The 26,850-nt window shown below is 45.9% G+C and overlaps 1 pseudogene across 1 annotated transcript; it reads right to left on the reverse strand.

Annotated features, from left to right (window-relative positions):
- Positions 1–845: 845 nt before the first annotated feature.
- LOC309611530 (large ribosomal subunit protein uL6 pseudogene) lies at positions 846–26,850 on the reverse strand (annotated as a pseudogene). The gene is made up of 2 exons (XR_014249770.1): positions 22,968–26,850; positions 846–13,949 (listed from the first exon to the last, which is right to left on the reverse strand). The product of XR_014249770.1 is annotated as a large ribosomal subunit protein uL6 pseudogene (transcript).

Raw genomic sequence — 26,850 nt, forward strand, 5'->3', positions numbered from 1 at the left:
TTCCCACCTTCTCCCTATAGGAGGTGCTGCATCTCAAGTAAGCCTGCAGGCCCAGGGGTTCTTTCCCTGACAGGATAGTCTCTAATGTCCCACATTGGTGTCTAATATCCTAAGATCTGGGCAGTTGGCATTTTCAGACAACTCCTGTAGACAGCTGGCAAATACAGACTGCCTGGCACCGCTGTCAAGTTTGTTCTGGCACTTGTACTATGTGAAGAAAGAGTGACGGTTGGGGTGGGAGCCTCCGTTGCCACACAGACCCACAGTGTGGGCCCTGCAGCTTCCTGGCCCCTGTGTGTCTCTCTGTGGGAGACTGGGTAGATCCAAGGGACCTTAGCTTTCACTTATTTGGTAGATCCTTGTTTGATTCATTTACCCTATCCCCAAGGTAGCGTATTCCTTAGCCCATGCCTGTGACATCATGGAATTTGTCTTGGACCCTAGTAAGAGGGACCCATCTTGCATGACACCTTGTTTGCAGAGATGGGTTAATGACATTCGCCTTAAGGGATTGGGGTAAAAATTCACTTGGCGAGCCAGACCCAGAGGCAGCAGCCTGAATAAAGGCATGAAGTTGTGTCTGGGCTTGGCATACTCAGGAAATAACAAATGCAGTGTGGCTTTAGTGCTGAGTGCCTGGCGGGGTGGGGATAAGAGGTGACAGATGACGCTCGAGAGGGATGTGGGGCTAAAGAAACTTCTCTTTCCTTGAGAGGAACTGAATATCTGTAAAGGCTTCTAAGCTTGGGAATGACAGGGTCAGCCTCCCCTCCCCCCAACCTCTGGTCCCCTGGAAAATACTTAGGGCAGGCAGTGTGAGGGTGGGCTGGAGGAGTAGGGAATGGTTGTTAGGGAGTGAAGGCAAACTCTGATGAGGCTCAGATAGAACCATGAAAGTGGGGATGGAGAGAAGGGGTCTTTCTTTTTTTTAAAATTTATTTTATTTTTATTTATTTATTTTTGGCTGAGTTGGGTCTTCGCTGCTGCGCGCGGGCTTTCTCTAGTTGTGGCAAGCGGGGGCTTCTCTTTGTTGCGGTGCGCGGGCTTCTCATTGTGGTGGCTTCTCTTGTTGCAGAGAACGGGCTCTAGGCACACAGGCTTCAGTAGTTGTGGCTCGCGGGCTCTAGAGTGCAGGCTCAGTAGTTGTGGCGCACGGGCTTAGTTGCTCCGCGGCACGCGGGAATCTTCCCGAACCAGGGCTCGAACCTGTGTTCCCTGCACTGGCAGGTGGATTCCTAACCACTGTGCCACCAGGGCAGCCTGAGAGTAGTGGTCTTTCAAAAGAAGAATTAACAGGATTTGATGGCCATTTCCTAGTGGGGAGGGATGCATTTGAGGAAGGAGTTGAAAGGAAGAAGAAAAGCAAATGATGCTCAACAGACATTATTTTTCTTCCTTTCTTTCCCTCTAGAGGACAGAGGTTAGAAGGTCTTGTCTAGAGGACAAGGGCTAGAAGGTCCTTTCTGGGGAAAGGGCTGACTGGCTAGTTTTGAGAGACCAAGATGGAAGCCTTGGTTCTCGGGCATTAAAAGGTCCCCTGAGCCTTTTCATCTGGCCTGGTGGCCCTGTCTGCCCACTTGCCCACAATGTCCATGTTGGGCCCCAACACGCATCCCTGTCCTCCTTGTTAAAAGACAAAGAATACCAATAACCATTACTATGTTGAGACCTTATATAATTTATCTAAAAAAAGAATCTGTTTTCAAGAAGAAGAGGATCAACCATTAAATACAGAGCTGAGGTTTGGCAGGCACCACAAATCTATCTATCCAGATAATATTTTTCAATACAGGGCTTTTCTTTCATCTTTAACATATCACAGATAGGCCTAAGGAATCATCCGGCATCTTGCTGTCTCTGTAGTCGGACAACTTAGATCGTATTAATCAGCCTGCTGAATGGCTCCTTTTTCAGACACATAGATGCTATCCAAAATTTTTCTGGTATTTTTGTTTTTAACAGCCATGGCTTGCTGAATCAATGCAGCTGAGTTTGATGCAAGTTCAATGTTGTTTCCTTCAAGAATTAACTCATCTTTATGGCCTTGAGAACTGAACAAGCAACGCCTGGCCTTATCTGAGCCCTGTGGACGTATTGATATTTTGTTCCCAAGAAATTTTGGAAATAACGTTGATGGGGAAGTGAGTGTACACAGACCTCACCTTGTAACGAAAGCCCAGGGTAGCAACCTTGATCGTGTTCTGTTCATGGCTACAGAGTGCGAACAATAGCCAGTCCCTTTCTAGTTCCCTACTGTTTGTCAACCTGGAACTGCTTCTTTTTCTTTCCAAGGAGACTGAGTTCTACATTTATGTCACTGAAGTCCCTCTGCAGGTTTCTGCTGGGGTCCTTCACAATAGCTGTGCTTCCCTTCAGAGTGAAGTCGATATTTTCTGGAATGTTGACAGTCTAATTGCTGAGAATGGTCTTCATTCTTGCAGTAGATGCAGCAAAGAGAGCTGTGTGTTTAGGTTAACCCTGGTAAGCAAGTACAAAGCATGGTGAAGCTGTGTAGGGAGAGATGGGACAGGTTCAGCATTTGCTGGGAAGAGGCCTAATGCTTTACATACCTGTAAACATCTCATTTAATCCTCCCAAGACTCTTCAGGCATTGGTGTTCTTGTTTCATAGTCCAGGAAACTGTGGCTCTGAGGTTAGACAAGTGACCATATCTATCTGAAGCTGAAGCTCTTGACCTGCCCCCAAGATGCATTCCTGGGATGGGCAAGGGGGTCAGTGGTCCTGGCTGTGATTCCCAAGGGGTGCTCGCTCTGTCGAGTGGTTACTTGATGCTGATTTCCTGAGAATCTTCATGTGGTCTTGAACCCAAACCAATGGGCCCTTTGACCATCCTCATTACAACCACTGTTAGGATAATCAATACGAAATTGAAGCAAGATGGTTAAATATATCCCCAAAATCAAAATACATTGCAGCACAATTTTTATCTATCAGTAATAAATTAAAGCAGGCAGCCTGTCAGAGTACTGGATTCTCCTTTGGCCCGTGTATAGTTATTGGTTTTCTTACTACAAGCACAGTGCCACTTCTTGATCCCTGTGACTATATTATAAACAGATGCCAAAAACCAGCAGGTCATAGGCTATATCCAGGCTACAGACATGTATTATTAGGCCTGGAAGGTGGCTTTAATTTTCTTGTTTTGAAAAATTGAGATAGTTATCAACAATGAGATAAATATTAAGAAATTTCACCTAAAAACCTTATTTTGACTTCTTTTGAAGACCCAAGATCTACTTTCCCCCCATAGTAGCAGTTGGCTGGAACCAGCAGCTAACCCCACAGCTGTCCCTGGCCCTGGCCTGTTGGCTACAGTCCCCTGGAGCTTGCTTCATTCACCTAGGTTTCCTGCCTGGCCCTTCTAGGCATCTGGGTTATGGCTTCTATATGATGCTGATCGAGTTCCCTAATTAATTACTTATGTTAGATCGACTTAACGGTATGAACACTATGAGAAAAGTGTCTGCCTCAGGACCCGAGGTCTATGGTTATGGATGTGAAGGTGTGGATCCTAATGTTAATCGAGAGAAGTGCTGTAGACCTGTAAAACATGAACGTTCTTACATCCCAGGGCAAATGCTCCACAGCCAGCCCAGCTGACTCCAAATCCTGTTGGGAGCGAGCACTTCCCCTGGTCCTGACCCCAAGCCCCACCCATACCCAGAAGCCAGCCTCTCCAAGGATTAGCCCTTCTCTGCTCCAAAGGCACGAGCCAGATTAACACCAACAGCATGGTGTTAATCCGGCCTGCCCTACCCTGGGGTGGGTGGTCTTCAGCTGCCAGATGAAGTGACAGAGATCCTGGAAGAACACTGTCTGCAACAAATCCAGATTCCTGAGACGACAGCCTTGCAGACTGGCTCTGGGTGCCAGGGGGAGGAAAGTCCAGAGGGAAACTGTACCTGAAAATTCACATCTCTTGTCCAATTATGGATTGGTTTCTTTTTTTTTTGGTCTTCGACTTTATATAGCTCTTTGAATTTGCCTTAGAATAAACAATTATAGTAAACATCATCTATTTTTAAAAAGTTTTACTGAGATGTAATTCATATATTATACAACTCACCCATTTAAAGTACAATCCAATGGTTTTTGATATATTACAATATTAACTTTTAAAATTTGTGGTAAAGTATATAACATAAAATTTGCCCTTTTAACCATTTTTAAGTGTACAATTCAGTGGCATTGATTACGTTCATATGCTGTGCAACCATCACCACTGTTTTCAAAATGTTTTCATCATCCTAAACCGAAACTCTGTGACCATTAAACAATAACTCCTCATTCCCGCCCTCCTCCCCAGCCCCAGGTAACCTCTAATCTCCTTTCTGTCTCTATGAATTTGCCTTTTCTAGATATTTCATATAAGTTGAATCATATAGTATTTGTCCTTTTGTGTCTGGCTTATTTCACTTAGCTTAATGTTTTCAAGGTTCATTCATGTTGTAGCATGTGTCAGAACTTCATTCTCTTTTATGGCTGAATGCTATTCATTGTGTGTACATGCCACAGTCTGTTTATCTATTCATCTGTTGATGGGCACTGGGATTGTTTCCAACTTTTGGCTGTTGTGAATAATGCTGCTGTGAACATTGGTGCACAAGTGTCTGCTCGAGTCCCTGCCTTCAGTTCCTTTGGGTGTATATGCCTAAGAGTGGAACACCATCCACTTTAGACTTCCTCTCCCATCCTGGCTACTCACACCAAGAAAATTAACTCTGATCCTAAAAATAAACAGAGATTTAGACATTCTAGGGGAAGCTGACCGTGGCGTGACCACTTAGGGGTACCTGAGTCCTTTGTCTCTTCAAAGCCACAAATGAGGGACTTCCCTTGTGGCACAGTGGATAAGACTCCACGCTCCCAATGCAGGGGGCCCAGGTTCGATCCCTGGTCAGGCCACTGGATCCCACATGCGTGCCGCAACTAAGAGTTCGCATGCCACAACTAAGGAGCCCACGTGCGGCAACTAAGGAGCCCGCCTGCTGCAACTAAGACCTGGGACAACCAAAAAAAAAAGAAAGCCACAAATGATATCACTCCTCTGTTTGCAAATAGCCAAGCCCCCATGGAGGGCAGTGGGTGGGGACTCAGACACCCTCAAGGGGACCCCTGCTGCTCCCCTCCTCCCTGAAAGAGCAGAGAAAGAACAATCACCCCTTTGTGAGGAGAGTGGCCATTTAGGAGGAAGGAGAGAGGGAATTGGCATGTTGAGCTTTTTCAGGGGACCAGGTGCTGGAACAGGTGTTGCACATCTGTTTGCTTATTTAATCCTCTAGAGTATCATTGTTCCCATTTTCTAGATCAGGAAGCTGGCTTAGCAGCAGAAACTGAACATGCCACAACTAGCGAATGCAAGCAGCTGACGCATGCTGAGAGGGGTGGGAGGGAGAGGCCGCTGCTGCTGGGGCTCAGGGAGTTTGCGTGGAGAAGGTGGGCCCTGAAGCTGGACCACGAAGGATAATCTTATTTCCACAAGAGGATGGGGCAGGGAGGGGGCAGCAGGAATAGATGCTGTCGAGCAATATGGAAATTGGTTTGGAATCCTTTCCTGTTGTAGCTGGTTAAACCCCACGGTCTAGAAACTCCTGCCCTAGACTACAGTGCTGCAGAGGCAGGGCTTCCTGGGACACAGACTCAGATGGAGGTTACAGAGCAGGATGTTGACTGGGCAGTGCCACTGGGTCCACCCCTGTGGAAGGGAAGGGGAGGGGAAGGGGAAGGAAGGGAGCGGGAGTGGCTGGAGGCGAAGCTGGACTACAGCGCCTGCCCAGTGAAGGCCTCCACTCGCTCATGGTGAGCTCTGGAGCTGGGCGGGCCCTTCAGTTGTCCTAGGCGGGCCCAGGGAGCCTGGCCTTTCTTTCCTGCATCGATCAGTCACTGGATACGGGCTGCCCTTGGGAAAGTGGCGTGACCTTGAGTGAGACGGTAACCTTCGACCAAGATAATCCCCAAAGAGGGTTGACAGCTGAGACCTATCATCTGACAACCTTCCCAGCATCTGGGGAATCAGCCTTCCAGTTCCAAAGGGGGGATCTGGTGGCACATCACAGGGTCCCCATGAGCTGACGCTTCAAGGGTCCCCTTACCCTGTCCTGCATTGCAGGCTGAGGACCGTCAGATTCCTTGGGCCTCTTGTCTCTCCTCATCCAGGCAATGGTTTAAAAAGAATCAGCTTAAATGTGTTGAGCGGTTCATATGTGCAAACGTCTTTGATACTAGAAAAGTGTATAAGTTCTTATTAATTAGTTTATTTGATTGATTAAAAAGAATATGTTTATGCATCCAAAATGCAAAAAGTTAAATATATATATTTAACATATATTTGAAATATAAAATTGTATTCTGATATTATTATTACTTTTAAATGGGATCCCCAAGGAAAATGTTAAGACCCCCATAACCTTTCCAAACAAAATGAATAAATCCCCAGCCCACTGGGGATTCAGAGCAGGAGTGGCTTTTATGTCAACGGAGGAAAAAAAAAATCAAAGCCTGCAGCTGTCCATGCTGCAGCCTTTGCTCCAAATGCTCCCATCTTTCCATGTCTCTGGACTTTCTCACTTCAGTGTGAGTAGTCAAGTCTTAAGGACCTGGGGGATTAGTCTCAATAAGCCTGTGGGTACCGCCTATGTGTCCAGAGGAATGAGCAAAGCGGGTCTTTGGTAACATTCCGTATCTTTTTTTTTTTTTTTTTTTTTTGTAAATGGCAATTAAAATTGACTTAAACAAAAAGAGAAGATACTGGCTCCTGGCTCATGTGCCTGAAAAGCCCAGATGATTTCAGGAATGGCTGGATATGGGGGTTAAAATGTCATCAGATCCCAGCTTCTCTCTGTCTTTTGGCTTTGCCTTGTCTCAGCTGGCTTCATTTTCAGATAGGTTTTTCTCTTGCAATGGAAGATAGATGTAGCAGCTCCAGATTTTCCAGGTTCACGTTCAGCTGGAAAGAGCAAGCTTCTTTTTCAGGAACTTGAGCAAAAGCCTGGCGGTTTGATCAGCTTGAACAGCCCTAAGTCATGAGTCTGTCAGAGCCAATTACTATGGCCAGAAGAATGAGATATGCTGATTGTCATGTGCTACGTCCCCATAATCATAAAGAGATTATCCTCTTCCTGTCCTCTTGAACATATGGACTGACCTAATTAAAGTTAGAAGCTATAGCCAGAAGAAGAGTGTGGCAGACACAGTTGGTTGCTGTGGGTGATTTGGTGGAGTTGGAGCTCAGTATCTTCCATCTTTCTTCTGGTGTGCCTTCCTGTACTGCAGGGGATTGAGAGCTAACCATTACATTTCCCAGACTCTCTTTCAGCTATAATTTCTGCTGTGATTTGATCCTGCCCCTTGGATGCTCTTTTATAAAGTTGGACCACTGAATTGAGATGGGGCCAAGATTCTGCCAGCAAATTCAGTTGGGTAGGTGCTTGGTTTTCCTGTAGTAGCCACGGTGGAAATCTCAGTGCCCAGTTCCTGGCCTTGTGGGTGTCAAGAGGCAGCGTGGGCCATTTGTTGAGCTGGTGTGGTCCATGGCAGACACCATGTAGTCAAGGAGATGGCAGCAGTACCCATGGCTTCCTGACTGTGGCCATGGCAGTGTGGTCCGGGAGCCTTTGGCTTTCTGAGTACAGACAGGCAACAGCTTGCTTGGTGGCCCAGTTCTGCGGGTGACTTTAGACCTTTTTCCTGAATGCTCAGCCCAGAATCTGCTTCTTCAGCCTGATTTTGTTGGCCAATTAATACCCTGAAACAAATTCCTTCTGCTTCGTTTAGTGAGAATGAGCTTTCTCCTCTGCACCCGAACCCTCTTGCCAATCCTACAGCTGTCTCTTCCGTGCCACCCCCTTGTACCCCTGCCTCCTACTTCTTCCCGGCTGGCAGTGCCCAATCCCACTAGAGAGGCTGAAGATCTTTTCCAGCCTCTTTTGCAGCTGGGTCTGTGTTGGACGTGTGTGTGTGAGGAGGGGAGCATTTGGGATAAGTTTTCTGCCCTAATAAAAAGACATTTAAGAAAAATCTTCCCACCTGCTTTTGGATGTGGTTGGGAGAAAAAGTGCTGTGTGGTGCTGAAGTGGCCCTTGTGCAGCCCTGTGGCAATAAGTCTGAGGACATAAGCCAACCCCTGTGCCACTAAATTAAGAAGCCTTGGAACGGGAAATTGTATGAGAATTTTCTAAATTTTCTATTGTTTAAGCCACTTCCAGATGGGTTATATGGCTACCTGCAGCTGGAAGCATCCTGACTGACTGACATCTATCTGTCTGTCTATCTGTCATCTATCTGTCTATCTGTCATCTATCGAGACATCTAGAGAGAATGGAGATGGGAGGTGGAGGGGGATAAATTCCAATTCTGCTAATGCCCCTTGTGGAATTAATAGCACCTGCGGGTGTAGGTAGGAAGCCACGTCTTCATTGTGGGGGAGATTCAGACACTACTCTTTCGGCTTCTTTAGTGCTGAGTATATCAAGCTTGGCAGAGGGGAGGTAGTAGTGACTTCATTGCTGGTTGACATGGGTGGTGCCATCCTCATAACTCCCATCCTCATTTACATTTCATGAATAGTATAGCTCTTACACATGCTTTTCCAAGGCTGCTTCTGCCTATTTTTATGTGATCTTCATAAAAAATCTTCAAGGTGGTAGGGCAGATATTATTCGCCTTGTATTTCTGATGAGAAAACTAGGACATAGACTTAAATTGCTTGGCCAATCACACACAGTTAATTAATTAGGTACAGATTTTGTGATCCCTTGCTCTAGTTTTATTTCTACGGCACCATATTGCTGCCTCAAATAACTGATTCGTTAGAGAAAAAAAAAAAAAAAATTTAAGTGCCTAGCAGGGAAACAGAGCTTATGGGTTCACCCTCTTTGTTCCCAAAGGGCAAAGGGCCCTATGAAGTCAAGACTTCATCCTTCACAGGGAGACCTTATTGGTTTCCTGGGGACCACATCATCTTTTGGCCTATTATGCTCAGCAGAGGCAGTGGATCTCTTGCAAAACTGCCATGTGGCTCATTTGTTGGCAGGAACACTCAGGTAGGGGAAGTTTTTGGTAAGAGTGGTAATGTTCCACACAGGGCAGTAAAAGGCATCTCACATTATGCAAGACAGCAGCCAGCTGGGGTCAGGACTCACAGAGGAGGGGCTGAATGGGTGGCTCTGGATCCTGTCTGGCTCCGGGGACCCTGAGAGGGCTTTGGCGACCTTCATTCCAGGCTCGTCCATGTGACTCGGCCGCCCTCTGTGTCTGCTTCTTTCTATCCCGCCATTGGCTTCCTCATCGTTTCTCTCCCTAATCACTCCCTCTTGCCTTTGGCCACTCACGACCTGTTTGGCCTCTAAATCGCCAGGAGAAAGGGACATTCAAGAGAGCAGGAGTGAAAACAGCAATAGGTGAAAAATGAAAATCTTCATTGTAATACCCAACCAAGTAAGGCTGCTTCACAAACTGCTGTCGTTGCCATGAAAGAGGCCAAGTGGCCCAGCCTTAGGTCCTGGGTCACTGGCCAGGCAGGGTCACCACTGCCAGTCAGCTGCAGTGGTGGAAGGCATGGCAAGAGCACAGGGTCAGGTGGTCTAACACCTGGGACCCGGGGCCCAGCCCTGTGTCAGGGGACAGTTTCTATAAAAGGGTGGAGGGTACGAGCTACGAGGCTTGTCTACCATAAGGCCTTTCCTGGGTTCTTATCCAGGTGATCTCCTATCAACAGTGGACTTTCTTGGGCAGCTGTGCCTTTGCCAGACTCTTGAATGAACTTTGAGGATGGGTTTTGCTTCCCGGGACCATTGACCTGGGTTACGGCTGAGTGTGATATGACCTTCTCCACTCTGGGGCCTTGCTTCCTGCTCCTTTACATCTTTTGCATCAAGCTGTATGTGGGCCTGGCACACAGGAGATGCCAAATGTTCTGGAATTTTACGGAAGATCCCGCTGTGGTCTTAACTTCATTTGTTTGAAGGGAGATGAATCAAAAGGAAGATTTAAAAGACTTACTAACTTTCCTTTTAAATCACTCCAAACTTTTCCAGCTCCTGACAGCTCTCTGGTCTCTAAAGCTCAAAGTTCTTGTGCTCAGCTTTGGAGGATGGGCCAGGGTGTGGTTGAATATAAAGATCCCTGAGAAGAAACTCTTCCCTTCTTCTGCAGTGTTGGCTGCAGACAAACTGTGAACCCAAGTGAACATGAAATCTAATAGGGTTTGGCCACTGGATGGAATTAGACTATTTTTAGATGAACTATTTTAGTATTATCCCCACTTGCTTTGCATTCATATTTTTAATACTTCCCTGAAACTTCCATTTGTCAATATTCTGTCTCACTTAATTCCAAACTGCTGTTAAAGGTGCGATATGAGCACCTGACCTCTGAGTTATTGTGGGGCTGACTGCTGATTCACAGACCAGCTCTCTTGCTGTTGATGTTCCTTTGAGTGCAGTTTTATCTTGCTAATCAACTTGGTTGGCTAAATTCCTGTTTTATATAGCTACACTTGGTACTAAGTCCAGAAGTAGAATTAAGGTGGGGATATTGGAGCTTAATAAACACATTTTGAATGAAGAAATAAATGACTAAGGGAATGGAGAAGTAGCTTTAGTTTAGGTCCTCTGTGGTGCTTTGTCTCCACTCTCTGGACTCTTCTCCCCTCCACCCATGGGCGCCACCGCATCCGCATGGTGCCCCCTGGCTACCTCCAGTCTCTCCCCTTTGGCACACCATCCAGGCCTGCCCTCCAGGATCCTATTTTCTGGGATATAGGATGGTTAACCCAAAAGGAAGGAGTCCTCTGAAGGTAGACTTCCAGACAACGACAAACTGGTCCGAGGACGATTTGGTGGGGGTGTGGGGCAAGGAAACTTTTCTGGGATTCCAGCTCGTAAGGCTGCTCCTGGATATCCGAAACCCAAACCCAGGGAGTGGAATCAGTGATACTTGTTCTTCCCCAACCCTTTATCCAGATGAGCTAAGCAAAGGGAAAAATACACTTGCGGACAGGGAAATCTGAGACCCGGAGAGCTGTCCCGCGTGGAGAGGGGGTAGAAGCAGCAGGAAGTGCCAAGTTGTTGGGTTCCAATTTAGACTACAGGGCGTGCCTGCAAAGCTTAAAAACATGTGTTCTAAGACTTGCATGCCCACCTGAGGGTTGTCCTGTAATGGGGGCAGATCACTGGTTTCAGTGATTCTACCATAATTTTTCTTTTACTTTTTTAAACGAAGAACAACCTGCGATTGAGAATTGCTTTCAAGTCAGTCTGGAAGACACACAAGAAAAGTATTCTCTTATATTTTCATTAAAAAAAAATAAAAAAGCGGGATTTCTTAGCAGGATGATGAACCTTAGTTATTATTCTTTGTAACAAATAACTTTTTAAAAACAGCTTTATCGAGATATAGTTGACATACAGTAAACTGCTCATATTTAAGTGTACATTTTGATGAGTTTGGACATGTGTGTACATTCATGAAACCATTACTACAATGAAGACAATAAACACACCCATCACCCCCAAAAGTTTCCTTGTGCCTCTTGTATTCCATACCTCCCGTCCCATGTCCCCACCTACTCTGTTCCAGGCAACCACTGATCTGCTTATAGCAAATGACATTTCGTCTTTTCTAAATATCAGCTTTTTCCTAAAAAGATGAAGATTTCCTAGTTCTGGGGATATAGTCATGAAGGGAGGTCCTTCAAAGAAGTCCAAAGTAGTTCTTAGCAGTGACAGCACTGTAAGAATGAATGTCTGGCTTCTAAGGAAGGGATAATATTCATTTGGATAATATTCATTTCGCCTCCAAGGAAGGGATCATAGTCAAAAAACTGGTATGGCTTTTGAAGAATTAACCACACTATTTTCTATTTTATCTTGTACTTTATGATACTCTGTAGTTGGAATCTACTAACCCAAATAAATTGGCCAGTTCTATAACTACATGTTAATGCAGTCATCGGTGAAAGTAATAATCCTTGTCTTTATTACAATGGTGTCATTTGAGGAATTCTGAACAGCCTATAGAACATAGTTCTTATCTTCTTGCTCTGCCTTCTATGAGGGAATAACTCCCTATTTCACTAAACTTGTTTCTTGTGCCCCAGTATAGATTCCATCACCAATTTGTGTCAGTTTCATCCCCCTCTCTCTGTGTCTTCCATCAGTGTCTTAGGGCAGGCCATCTGCATTTCTCACCTGGATAACTCTGGACCTGTCAGCCTCTTCAACCTCTTGATTGATTTTCCTGCCTCCAGTCCTTCCCTCTTTTTATCCTCTAGGTATCAATGGAATCTTCATAAAAGGCAAATCTGATCATATTATTCCTCTGCTTCAAATATTAAAATTTGTGACTCCGATGTGGCCCCTATATACCTCTTTAGGGCCTCCCTCCTCAAAGCCCCCTCTCCCCTCCACAATGCTTTCTTGGTTGCAAACAGGAAAGATTTTAATAGTATTACAGAGAGTAGAGTGGCATCCACTTTTATGCCTAATTCTATCCCCATTTCCTGAGACTCACCTTCCAGTCACACCAGACAACTTGAGGATCCCTGAATGCACCATCCGCTCTCTTGCCTCTGTGCCTTTAGGCCTGTTGTTTCTTCTGCTTGAAACCCCCTTAGACTTTCATGTGGTTACCTCCCTCCTTTGAAATACTCTTACTACCATCATACCTCTGACCTTTGTGAATAGTAATTTTTTGATTGGTCACTAATCTTGAGGGCAAGGGATCATCTCTATCTTTCATTACAGAATCCCTGAACTTGGTACTTATGCTGGTGGATGGAATGAACCAATGCAACTTATCCTTAAATCAACATCTAATAACCTCTAGGACTGTGTCACTGGTGAGGAGGATTTAACAAGTCAGAAATATGATGGACAGTATGGGTAGCCTGACACTTACAAATGTTGTTCACTTATTGCTTTTTTTCTCTGCCAGGAACTCTCTTCTCCCAGAGAGTGACATGCCTCACTCCCTTACTTCCTTCAGGTCTCAGTACCTTGATTAGCAAGGCCTTCCCTGCTCACTCTGTATAAAATAGTAACGACCCACCCCTAGAAACCCCTACTCTCTTACATCCTGCTTTTTTTTTTCCTCCTTCACACTTATTACCGTCTGACAAACCATATATTTACTTGTGGGTTTGTTTACTGTCTGTTTATTTGTAATCACTAGAAAGTAGACTCTTTTGTTTCCTGTTACATCCCTAGTACCTGGTACAGTGCCTGGCACATAGTAGGTGCTTGTATACATCTGTTGAAAGATTGAATGCGTGCAGAGAACAGCTCATGTCACCGGAGGACAGTGCGAGGCATTTCAGTTTCTAAGTGATAGATGAATTAAATAATAGCTTGTATGCAGAAACAGTAGTAAACTGTGGTCATAGGGATGGCTTAGAGAATTCCAAGAGTGAAAAGAGCCTCTCTCAGCCTCAAGCAATGTAAAAAAACATATTAAAAAAATTAAGAAGTTCTCACCCTGTGTCTGGAATACTAATAATGTATCTGAAGAAACAAGAGCAGAGCAAACAAAGAAAAAGAATTCTAATAAATCAGAGAGAGAGAGATGCTTGACCATACCAACCTTTTGATACTACCAGCAATTCTTTGGTGTTTGCTCTAAATTCTGTAAAACCAATTACACGGACCTATGAGAAAAAGCAAATGGCCGAGACAAACTGAAAGCTGGGATTTTATTTTGAGAAGCAACCCCAAGTGTTATGGCTGATTTTACTGAGATTCAGCTCGATCTCACGGGAGCTTTGAGCAGGTGATTTGTGGGCCTGGGTCTCGGCTTTTCCCCCACGTGGCCCCAGAGCTTGTGAGCTGCTTCTTCATTCTGCGCCTCAGCTTCTGCCAGCAGGAGAGTGAAGGAGTTGGTGAAAACAGATTTCCAGGGTCTTTTCCAGCGATAAAGTTCTATGATTCTGCATCCTGATAAGGATTTTTTTAAAAAAATTAATTAATTAATTAATTTATATTTTTGGCTATGTTGGGTCTTCGTTTCTGTGTGAGGGCTTTCTCTAGTTGCGGCAAGCGGGAGCCTCTCACTATTGCGGCCTCTCTTGTTGCGGAGCACAGGCTCCAGATGCACAGGCTCAGTAGTTGTGGCTCACGGGCCTAGTTGCTCCGTGGCATGTGGGATCTTCCCAGACCAGGGCTCGAACCCGTGTCCCCTGCATTAGCAGGCAGATTCTCAACCACTGCGTCACCAGGGAAGCCCCTGGTAAGGATTTTTAATTTGTCCTCATTAATGCAGAGGTTCAATTAACCAGGACATTAAATTCCCTGAGCATTCTGGTTAATTGGATCTTTACTAAAATAGCCCCAAATTTTGTTTATGCATTAAAGAAAACCACAAAAGTATTTTTTTTGTGTGTATTTTACACCTGTATGGAATGTAAAAGCATTTCACTGTAACAGCTAGAGGTTTGACGAGAAGTTGTTCCTTAAGGCAGATTTTCCAAAACATTTTTGACAGTGACCCATGGTTCAAAAAAAAGAATTAACCTTTTACATATCACACACACACACACCACACAGACACAGTAATAAAAGTTTTGCAAAACAATACTTAACCTTACCATGTAATGGAGTGTGAGGTAAGGTTATTTTCTATTCTATTCAAAAATGCCAGTCAACATACTAATTGATTTCCTGATATTCCCGATTCCCAATTTGAAAAGCACAGCCTTAAAGTTCTACAGGCCTCTACCTGCCCCTCATAGAGCTCTTTGGGTATCTGCTAGTAATAAAATGCCCAAGACATTCAAGGGCTGCTATTTTGATAGCTGTCCTATGGTTCTGACACTGAGGGTGCTGTAGCCACCTGGCTGGCTTTACATTCTAATTCACACCTAAATTGTCTTTGGCATTTCCTGAGAAGTGATCCTAGACAGGCCAAGGTGACCCCAGCAGAAAGAGATTGTTGGTGTGCTTTTGGAGGAGGAGATGGATGAGGACGAATGGGAGAGTAAATCAAAGGGGAAGGTCTCTGAAGAACCCACAAAAGCTCTTTGAGTAAGACCCAGTGTTTGGGCACTGGCCACATGGAGAGATTATAATGGCACTGGCTAAATACGACCATTTGGCCCACTTATCTTCCCTCCATCCCGAGCTCCTCATTACTACCCTGGAAGATCCAGGGGCATTATAATCTTTGGGTGAAGTAGAGGAAGGGCAAGGTGCCAAAAGAATGCAGAACCACCTTAGTATACTTGCCCACCGCGGGTCTGCAGAATTTGAGGTTCAGGATCAAGCTGGAGCTAGGGTGTGCTTTAAACTGGATGTGAGATAGAAATTTTGGTTTAGAATGGACTGTACTTTTTCAATATCTGAAAATGAGATGGTTACTTAACATCTGAAAGTGACTGGAAAACTAATAGGTCTGCTTGAGCTGTTGTTCGGGACTAGGGAAAGAGCTCCACAGAGGGTTTAAAAGGCAATGGTGAGAAAGAACAAAGTTGTTTTCTGCTTATACTTCATCTAATAAATCAGTTACAGTGGGTATTTATTATCTTTTCTTCTAGTCAAGTAGTCTGAAAGGCCCACTCGAAGGCCTGCCAGTCCTCGTAGAGCCTGAAATTCTTTTAACTTGTATGGCACGCAGGCTGTGACTGTGTGACATTTTGTAGCTTCAGTTACACTTGCTTGGCCTGTTTCATATTTGTGAGACCTGCCTTTCCAGCATGCAGGTGGTCACCAGGCTTAACTCATTCCTTACAATGGGACATGTAGTAATAGAAAAAATACTGAGAATCAGGTGTCACAGGACCAGATTCTAGTCCCAGCTTTGTAACTCATGAGGTGACTTTTAGGTAAGTTACTTAATCTCTCTGGACCCCAGTTTTCTCCTCACAGAGCTGGGAGGTTGCATCAACTCTAACTTTGAAATTCCACTTCTGATATCTTCTGAATTCCTTTCATTTTGTCTAGCTTCATATTTTGAGTACCCAGAGGATAAAAATGAATACCAAGTCCCACCATATTTACACCTGATACATGCCAGGCAGTTTCACAGATGTCAACATACGAATCCACATGCAGTATCATTGGCCCCAAATTAAGATCCAGCTGAAGGCTATGGAGTGTAATGAATGAGAGACACAGCTGTGGTTTGAATCCAGGTCTTCTGATTCCAGGTCTAGTGCTCTCCCTACTAACTCTCAGTTTTTGTCAATTGTGACTTATTTAATAGTGTTCTCAGTCTGGGCTTGAAGCTGAGGGTGAGGAAATGGGTCTTATTCTTCCTCAACTCCTGCAAAACATGTGCTGTCAGATATGCACTTGTCTCTTCCTTTGATTGAGGGAGGAAAAGAAGGGAAAGAAAGGAAGGAGGAAGGAAAATAATCTGATGTGCTCTGAGTGGGAGCTGGGAGCTAAAACTCAAAAGAAGTACAACCCTCTCTTGCAGCTTCCCTGTTCTAGTTTTGACATCACTCTTACACAGCTGAGATGACCAGTCCTGAGCCAGCCGCCCAATACATTACATTCCTTCATCAGTATCAGTTGCTACGACTCCTTGAGCTCAGTGCCACGTACCAGGCACTATAGCCAGGGGACTGCTTGGAGGCTGGGACATGGGAGAAGCAGAAAGGAAAAAAGAAAAAAACAGTCAAATGGGAGGTTTCTGCCCTTCTTTCTGAGTGTTAGGAATTCCCTTTCCTCCTCTGAGCCAGAACTAGAGTGTTCCCCCTGGAGCTCTCACAGTCTGTGTCCCACTATCCACCTCTGGGTTCTGACTGCTTTGGGTTCAGGCAGGGAGGTGCCGGAGGGAAAAATATGGCAAGCTCATCACCGGTTTGGTCGCGCTTTGAATTCTGGGCTTTTCCTACAGTTCACCTGCCGCTCTTTGCTTTTCAGAGTTCTCAGATACCTGCCCGTGCATTCAGTAGGAGAGACATAGTTGACCCTACCTGAGTCAAAAGAGTGGGGCTTTCACATTTCCCCATCCTCATTCATTAGCTGAGGTCCACAGGGTTGGGGGTTAAATTGCCAGCCACTTTCAGCTCTTCTAGTTGCGGGCAAAGTGGGTTTCAGGAGCCCAAGAGCAGCCCTGTCAAACAGAGAGAGAACACGCGGAAGGGAGGGCACAGAACCTGTCAAAAGAGATCTGAGAGACTCTGGGAGGAGCGCCGAGATAATCTACTATAGGGGCACGCCCAAGCTGGGCAGATCCTAAAACAGACTGTGGCCAGGTGAGCCGAGAACCCCTAGGGGTGGGGCTGGAGCAACCTGCTGATCTGTTCCATCCACTCCAGGCACCATGAGAGTGGCTGTAATCGTGCTGTGTGTCCGCCTTCAGGTTGAACAGGGACAGTTGAAACACCCACAAAGGGCTTTTGATTTTTGTGGTAAAACAGTTTAAAAGCCCCTTCTGGCTTTTAAAAGAATTATTTCTGGATTGAATGTTCCCTGGGAGACTCTTGTTATTTCTTAGAGCTCTTTGCTTAATGCTTCTTCCTATCTATTTTTATCAAGCATATCGCCAGCTGTCCCGGCTGCGGTCAAAAATTCTTCTTGGGACTTTCCTGGTGGTGCAGTGGTTAAGAATCCACCTGCCAATGCAGGGGACACAGGTTCAAGCCCTGGTCCGGGAAGATCCCACATGCCGCGGAGCAACTAAGCCTGCGCTCTAGAGCCCACGAGCCACAACTGCTGAGCCCGCATGCCACAACTACTGAGCCTGTGCTCTAGAGCCCGCGAGCCACAACTACTGAAGCCCACGAGCCCTAGAGCCCGTGCACCGCAACTACTGATCCCATATGCCACAACTACTAAGCCCGCGTGCTGCAACTACCGAAGCCTGCGCTCCTAGAGCCTGTGTTCCACAACAAAAGCCACCGCAGTGAGACGCCCACGCACCGCAACGAAGAGTAGCCCCTGCTGACCACAACTAGAGAAAGCCCTTGTGCAGCAACAAAGACAAAAAAAAAAAATTCTTCTTGGAGTTTTGCTGTTTAACTCTTTTCCCCTCCAAATATGTAGGTTATATTTGGGTGTGGGACAAAAGCCTTTCTCGTGGTATCACAGGCACTCTGAGTGATGTACCACAGTGGAAACCCCTGGTGAAGAGGGCTTTGGCAAGCCTTGTGTGAGGTCAGAGTTGAAGCAAGTGTGGCACCAGTGTCCCCCAAGCAAAGCCATTAAGTTGATACCTGAGCCATGGCAGAAAAGAGGGGAATGACCCTGACGACAGTGCAGTGACCTCAGATCTCCCATTTGCTTGAGATTTTTGGTTTGGTTTGGTCTTTGCACCAACACAAATCTGAAGGACTGATAACCATTCTTCAAAAACATCCCTAAAAACCAGCTTTGCAGTTTAAAGGTCAACCTTGATTCCAGCTTTCCGCAGCTTACTAGGGCTAAAGAATAGAGTATTCATTTTCTTTCCAGACATGGAAACACAATTACAACTAGCTTAGGCAAAGAAGAGAAGCCAGGGGTGGGACTGAATAACCAACTGTGGAAAGGACAGGATGCAGCCGGGCCCAGGAACCCAGGAGTCAGGCACTGAAGTACTGCTGGCTTTTTGCTCCTGCTCCTGTTCTACGGTTGTTCTCTGTGTCTCAATTTCATCTCTGTCACCGCAGACCAGCTTCTGCCCCAGGTGGTAAAGAGGGTTGCTGACAGCCCTGGTGAAGGCCATCTTAGGTTTTGCACTGGAGATATACTGACCCCTTTGTTTTGTTTCAAGATGAAAAATGCTAGGAAGGACTTTGATTCTTCCAGCTTGTGTGTCAGGTGCTTTCCTAGCCCCTGGACAAATCAGCTGCGGAGGTGGGGTCCCTGAAGAATGTGGTAGCCCCTGAGGTAGATATGTGGGTGGGGAAGGGCAAACCATCCATCCACCCATTCATTCATTCAATAGATTTTTATTGAGCAAAACTGAAAGGCTGAGTGAGGGGCTAGAGTCTTCATGGATTAGAGGGTGGTGACCTGGAGGTTGGTAGATGAAGATAAATAAAAAAGGCAGAGAGCACTAAGTGCTCTGCCAAGTGCCAGAGGTAGGAAGAAATGGGGAGTTTGTGCCAGAAGGTAAATTAATTGCTCCTTCCCAACTGAGTCCCGCTATGAAAAAATGCCAGTTGAACTACACAGTGTACTTGATAATGCAGTTGCCTGACATCCTGATGCAAGTTCCTTATCTTGTTGTCAAGCAGTGGTAGTTTGAGCGCCAGCACTGGGTCTGCAGACCAATCTCCGAGTAGCTCTGCCCTAGGAAATTCTCTCACATATCCTACAGGAGACACGGACAAGAATGCTCATAACAGCTTTGTTTATAACAACTAAGAAAGGAAACAATCCAGATGTCCACAAACAATAGAAGAGAGAAGTAATCATGGTATGGAATTCTATAGAGCAGAGAGAATGAGTAAACTACAGCTACACACATCAACCTGGACGGATTTCAAAACTACTGTCGAGCATAAAAGCAGATTGAGACAATGACAGTTAGTATGGATTCATTGTAGGAAGTTTGAAACCAGGCACTGCTAAACAATATAGTGGTTAGGGATGCATGACAAATGGATTGAAACTGTAAAGAGAAGCAAGGGAGTGGATAGCACATGTGTTAGGTCAGTGGCTGGCGGGGGGTAGGAAGGGAGAGGGAGACAGCTGGGAAGGGGTGGGCACAGAGGAGCCTTCAATGTATTGGCAATATTTTATTCCTTACACTGGATGGTGTGTACGTGGGTGCTTGGTTTTTATTACTGTTCTTTAAACTGTACATATATGTGACACATGCTCTTTTGTAAAGATGACCTATTTCACAATGAAGAAAATTTAAAAATATAGTCAAAGCCAAAGGCTCCCCACTCCCCCAAAGCCAATAAAAGGTAGAGGGTAGTGTGGTTAAATGGTGTGCGCCTCAAAGGAATGAGAACTTTTCCAAAGGTGGTGCCTTGAAGGTCTGGGAAGGCACCAGGGAGGAAGGAGGAAGGTAACCACTGCCCACCTGTCCCCCCATCCCACCCTGGGCACCAGCAGCTGGGTAGAGGTGTGTCCTGCTGTCCTCAGGACCTCCGGCTCACATGCCCTGGGTCCGCAGCTTGCCCCCTTTATAACCCTTTCTTCCTGCACCACAATCCTCAAGCTTTAGCCTGTTTTGCTTTCCCTCTCAAAGCTGCCACCACGTACTCTGCTTCCCTAAGGCTGCCTGCCGTATAAGATGCAATAATCCTAACTTTTCAATTTTTGACCACCCCCCGCCCCCAAAACAAGTGCACTGACCCATTAGGGGTTAAAGTGTGAAAATATTTTGGATGGTGTAGAAAACTTTCCTAATACCACTTCCAAAGTTTGGTCACACACCATCTGATTACCTTTTTAGGGAAGGTTTATCGTTCGGCGGCTGAAGTTTATTTTAAAATCTGTCTGGTTTGCAAACCCATTCTTTGTTGACAGCTCTTGTTTGAAATGTTTGAGCTCACTTTGCTCTGGGTAAAACAGGTTGTCAAGTCTTTTTTAAACCCTAGTTGTTAGATGGCTTTTCTTGTCATACAATTTGGTGTCCATGAACCTTAGAGTCATAAAAGCTTAGAGTTAGAAGGGACCTTGGAAGTCACCCATCCAACTTCCCGCCAATGAAAGAAGTTTTCCTGAAACATGCCTTATCACCAGCCTCTGAGAGCTTGCTTTTTAAGGGCATTGCCGTAGGGACAGAGAGTACCATAGGTTACAAACTCCCCATGAAATTTTGCATCAATCTGCGTTTTGTCTTTGAGAACCAGAAATCAGAGTGAACAATTCCAAGTTTGCTAACTGAATTAAAATGAACACAGACTCTTGCAAAACTGGTTCTAGAGGTACATGGTCCACACGTCCAAAACCTTACATGGTCCAAAACGTCTTTAATCTACTTAATATAATCATATCCTGGATTAGGAGGGACAGAGAAAACAGAGGAGTTGGACGCATCCACACACTTGGAAGCAGGGGCAGAGAAGCCAGGGTGATTTGGTTAATTGCTTGGGAGTCCCCTGTGCACATTTCTCTCTGTCTCTTTGTCTCTGCTTTCCTGCCTGCTTAAAGATACAGAAACGTAGACATTGCCTCTCCTCAAAAACGCCACTCAGGGAATTCCCTGGCGGTCCAGTGGTTAGGACTCAGCGCTTTCACTGCCAGGGCCTGGGTTCAATCCCTGGTTGGGGAACTAACATCCTGTACCCTGCATCATGCTGCCAAAAAAGAAAAGAAAAGAAAAAAACACTACAAAACAAAAAAACGCCACTTACCACTAGCCCCGTTGAAGGGAGCAGGGCTGGTCTGTCACCCCTTGCCCATCCTCAGTCTTCCTTACCTCCTGGGTCAGTGGCTGCCTTTTCTCACGAGGCTGGGCCCACTTCAGTTTCTGAGCCCACCCGGAGACAGTGTGATGTGTGTTAGCAGTTGCTTTTCCACCTGTCTCCCCACCTTTTGTTCTGCTCTGCTAGAGCTTGGAACTAAGCCATGACCCCAGCTGCCATCATAATTCAATGGGTTTGGGCCCTGAGCCAGGCTAGGACCTTGGGGAGCACAGGTCCATCAGGGTGAGGGAAGGAAGCCAGCCTGGAAAAGACCAGAGTTAGCCCATGGGAGCAGCAGGGTCATTCCATGTCGAACTCCCAATCTCATGCCAGCTGGGGAGAGTTTCTGGGTTAAAGAGGGTAGCTGAAGATGCTTTTTAAAAATTGGGGGCAGGATGCCCAAACACGGGTGGAGAGGGTTAAAGGTACTGACCCAGCCTGGACACGCAGTATGCAAGGTCCAGTGGGCATGGGGAGCCCAGGCGAGGTTTGGTAGTGGTTATGATGAGTCCCAGCTGGTAAGGCACTGAGGCACTGGACCCTTCCCAGCAGGTTGTCCCTGTCAGACCCTGTGCAGGTGGGACTTGCTGGGGTGAGGAGTCAGGGTTCAGCCCATGGGCCAGGGGCAGGCTAGAGCCAGGCGGGATGTCAGGCCACAACCTGATGGTCAGGGCGGGCCACTGTGGCCCACAGGCGACCCGAGGCAGCAGCCTTCTATGCAGGCTGCGATCCTGCTGCATGGTCCCTCCACTCCCACCCGCCAGCGGCCCCCAGTCTAGGGACTGGGAGGGAACTAGGGAGTCTGGGGCTGACTTCCTGAAGTGCTGGGCTCCAAGTTCTATCCAGTCAAATCAACAAATATTTGACCGGGTATTTGTGTGCAAGGGAGCGGTGATAGTAAAGACAAGGGGTTGCATGACCTCCTGGGAGGTGGATTAGGAAATGGCATCTGTACACCACACAGATTATGTAGCAGATTACAGAGCCAAAGCACATTTCTTCGTTAGTCAATACGGGCACTGGTTTGCATGGGCCTTTTGCATGGGGAGGACAAGTGTGGGGAGAGGAGGGCGGGGAGAGTTTTGCACAGATACAAGGCAGGACTCGTCTCTGGCCTTATCTCCTGGGCCACTGGGAAGGAGACCGAAGGAGTCATTTTCACAGGGTCTCAGGGAGACAGAGGCCACAGCTGTCTGCTTTGCTTCCGAAGTGACTCCCAGGGACACTGAATGGAGGACGGGCTTGTCCTCCTGTCCCTGTGCTGCAAAGCACCTCTGAATGTGAGTGTAACTCCGTGTTGCCCCCTCACCTTTGGCGTAGTGGAAACAGCACCCTTGGCAAGAGTACAGGTGTATCCCCAGAGGGCAGCCTAAGAGTACGCGAGTCTCCTTCCCAGACTGTGGGAACACGGGCAGGACTTGAGTGGGGCTGGAGGGCCCCATTATGTAGGCGGCGGCGGGAGCCAGCGAAGTTCTGGATACTCCGGTTAGTTTCACTGGGTTGGTACCCGCAGGCCAGTGAGACGTGGAAACCCTCCAGATACAGGAGATGACAAAGTGCTAGACAGCAATAGAACGCTTTAACCCTCACCTTCATAACAGCCTTGAGAAATTCCTCCCCCTGCCCTTTCTAATTCATAGAGCTTTTCTGAGTCTGTAATTACCTTGTTTTTCTTTCTTTAGTCCAAGGGTCAGCAATTTCTTTTCTGTAAAGAGCTAGATAGTAAATATTTTCAGATTTGTGGGCTATGCAGTCTCTGTTACGGTGGCTCAGCTCTGCCGTGGGAGCACAGAGGCAGACACAGACACTACATCAACTAATGAATGGGACTTTGTTCCAACAACGTTTTATTTGTGGACACGAAACTGGAATTTTACATAACTTGTCACGGTTGCAAAATATGCTCCTTTTAGTTTTTTCACTAGTTCCAAAATGTAAAAACCGTTTTCTAACTAGCAGCGTACAAAGACAGACTGTGGCTGTCGTTTGCCCCTCCCTGTGAGGACGGGAACCAACTCATCTCCTGTCCCTAGTGCCCAGCACAGTGTCTGACATATACTAGGTGCTCAGTAGGTATTTGTAGGAGGGGTGACCTTCTCCGCTTTACAGACAAGGAAACTGTGGCTCAGGAGGTTAGTCCCCTCTCTCAGATGTGGGGCTAGAACTCAAACTTGCATGCTAGTTGGAGAGCTGTAGAGTTGGGTAGTTGGTAGTTCTACCAAATCCTGTGTTCCTTCTACCAAGTCAGTTTCAGCTTTTGCAGAAAAAAATACTGCCACATGGAAGTTCAGTGTTTCGGATTGGGAGCTTCACTTGAGCAGAAAACCAACACCATAGATTCTATAGTGGCCCCTTTCAAAATGGTTGAGCTGTGGAAACTTAGCTTTACTGCCTCAGGTGGTTCTTTTTTTTTTTTTAAACCTGGGGACCATGCCATTGCTAGTCTACTTTGGAAGACAGCTGTGAAGAATAATGTTAGAGGCTTTGCAGATATTAAAAAGTCACTATGACTATGTTCTTCAGATTGGGCATTTTCTTACAATCTAAATTAGTGGGTTTTTCAGAAACAGACTCGCAGACTTAGAGAACGAGCTTATGGTTACCAGGGGGGAAAGGTGGGGGGAAGGGATAGTTAGGGAGTTTGGGATTGACATGTACACACTGCTATATTTAAAAAGGATAACCAACAAGGACCTACTGTATAGCACGGGGAACTCTGCTCAATATTATGTAAAACTTAAATGGGAAAAGAATTTGAAAAAGAATAGATACATGTATATGTATAACTGAATCACTTTGCTATACACCTGAAACAAACACAACATTGTTAATCAACTATACTCCAATAAAAAATAAAAAGTTAAAAAAAAAACTTATTTTTTATTTATTTTTTTTAAAACAGTGGCTCAGAGGGTGTGGAGAAAAAAGGGAACCTTCTTGCACTGTTGGTGGGAATGTAAATTGATACAGCCACTATGGAGCAGTATGGAGGTTCCTTAAAAAACTAAAAATAGAATTACCATATGACCCAGCAATCCCACTACTGGGCATATACCCAGAGAAAACCATCATTCAAAAAGACACACGCACCCCAGTGTTCATTGCAGCACTATTTACAATAGCCAGGTCATGGAAGCAACCTAAATGCCCATCAACAGACAAATGGATAAGGAAGATGTGGTACATATATACAATGGAATATTACTCAGCCATAAAAAGGAAAGAAATTGGGTCATTTGTAGAGACCTGGATGGACCCAGAGACTGTCATACAGAGTGAAGTAAGTCAGAAAGAGAAAAACAAATATCGTATATTAATGCATATGTGTGGAATCTAGAAAAATGGTACAGATGAACCGGTTTGCAAGGCAGAAAGAGACACAGATGTAGAGAACAAACGTATGGACACCAAGAGGGGAAAGCGGGGGGAAGAGGGGGTGGTGGTGGGATGAATTGGGAGATTGGGATTGACATGTATACACTAATATGTATAAAATAGATAACTAATAAGAACCTGCTGTATAAAAAAATAAAATTTAAATGATTAAAAAAATAATAAAATAAAATAAAATTCAATAAAAATAAAAACAGTGGCTCTGTGTCAGCTAGGGGCTACCCAAGACCTAGAAAAGTCCAGTTCCCTGGTGGAAAAACTGGTTCTCCTTCAAAGTTACCTGAAGCCTGTCTGTCTCTCCGCCCCCAGCTCCATCAACTCCTACACCCTGTTTCGACTTAAGTCTCTGTCTTGATTACTGCACTTTCTTTTTTAATAAATTTATTTATTTTATTTATTTATTTTTGGCTGTGTTGGGTCTTTGTTGCTGTGCGTGGGCTTTTCTCTAGTTGCAGTGAGCGGGGGCTACTCTTCATTGCGGTGCGTGGGCTTCTCACTGCGGTGGCTTCTCTTGTTGTGGAGCACGGGCTCTAGGTGCCGTGGGCTTCAGTAGTTGTGGCTCGCAGACTCTAGAGCACAGGCTCAGTAGTTGCGGCGCATGGGCTTAGTTGCTCCGCGGCATGTGGGATCTTCCCGGACCAGGGCTTGAACCCGTGTCCCCTGCATTGGCAGGGGGATTCTTAACCACCGAGCCACCACGGAAGTCCCACTGCATTTTTTTTTTCCCACTCCAGTGACTCATTCCCACGCTTGTTCTCACTTGGCCTCAAGGCTGCCCTGCTCCTTGGGAGGTGTGGTTAACCACAAACCACCCAGCCTTCCAGGAAGCAGGTCAGGATGCTCTCGCCTTCTCTCAGAATCTTGCAATCCACACCCTTGTTTCACTCGTTTGGGTGGATTCTTATACTGAAGGCTCTGGAGGGGTGGGCTGGGGCCTTGGCCACTGGCTGGGCACCACCATGGTACCTCCATAGGCCCTAGGGTGCTGTCCTGACCAGCAGTGTCAGCAGCAATGTGAGGAGCCTCCCCTCCCCCACCTCTACTTCCAGCTGCTGACAGAAATGTGCCCCACCCAAGGGTGTGTGTCTCAGGGGTGGGCAGTGGGCAGCCCTTCCTGAGGCCTCTCCTTCAGAAGGCCTCATATTGCAATGCTGTTTTGTTGCCTGATTTGTGTTTTTACTTAATACGTCATGAGCACATAACCACGTCATGAGGTATCTTTTTACACTATGATTTTCTTTTAAATTAATTAATTTATTATTTATTTTTGGTTGCATTGGGTCTGTTGCTGAGCGCGGGCTTTCTCTAGTTGTGGGAGCGGGGGCCACTCTTCATTGCGGTGCACAGGCTTCTCATTGTGGTGGCTTCTCTTGTTGCGGAGCATGGGCTTTTGGCATGCAAGCTTCAGTAGTTGTGTCACACGGGCTCAGTAGTTGTGGCTTGTGGGCTCTAGAGTGCAGGCTCAGTAGTTGTGGTGCATGGGCTTAGTTGCTCCGTGGCATGTGGGATCTTCCTGGACCAGGGATAGAACCTGTGTCCCCTGCATTGGCAGGCGGATTCTTAACCACTGCGCCACCAGGGAAGTCCCAGGCTGAATTTTTCAATGTGTTTTTTAGCCATTTGCATTTCTTTTGTAATTTACCTTTTGTGAACATAAATAATTCTTTGTTTATTCCATCCTCGTATTTATTAGGCTTATCTTAGGTTCAGATTTTGGCTCTACCAATTGCTAGCTTCATGACCTTGAGCAAATCACTCCACTGAACCTCAGTTACATCACTGATGGGATAAGAAAAATAATTCCTATTGAATAGAATTGCTGTTAGGATTTAATTAGATAACATATGTAAAGTGATTTCCAGTCTCTGGCACATAGGAGGTGCTCAATAAATGCTAACTTCTTTCCTTTCCCCTAACATGGGGAAAGTGCTGTGAGAAACACATAAGTGTATAAGACGATGTATTTGTTTTCAAGAAGTATGCAATCCAATAGGAGCAATAGAATATACTCAAATATTTGACATAGACTTCATAAGATGGGTAGAATTTTGACAGGGTGGGGAGAATTCCAGGGAGAGGTGTGGCAGGGGTGGGAAGGTATCCAACACAATGTTTGGGGAGTGGCAGGTGGAATAAATGGACTCTAGTGGAGG

This window comes from Balaenoptera borealis (assembly GCF_965194805.1).
Source record: "Balaenoptera borealis genome assembly, chromosome: 15".
Lineage (NCBI taxonomy): Eukaryota > Metazoa > Chordata > Mammalia > Artiodactyla > Balaenopteridae > Balaenoptera > Balaenoptera borealis.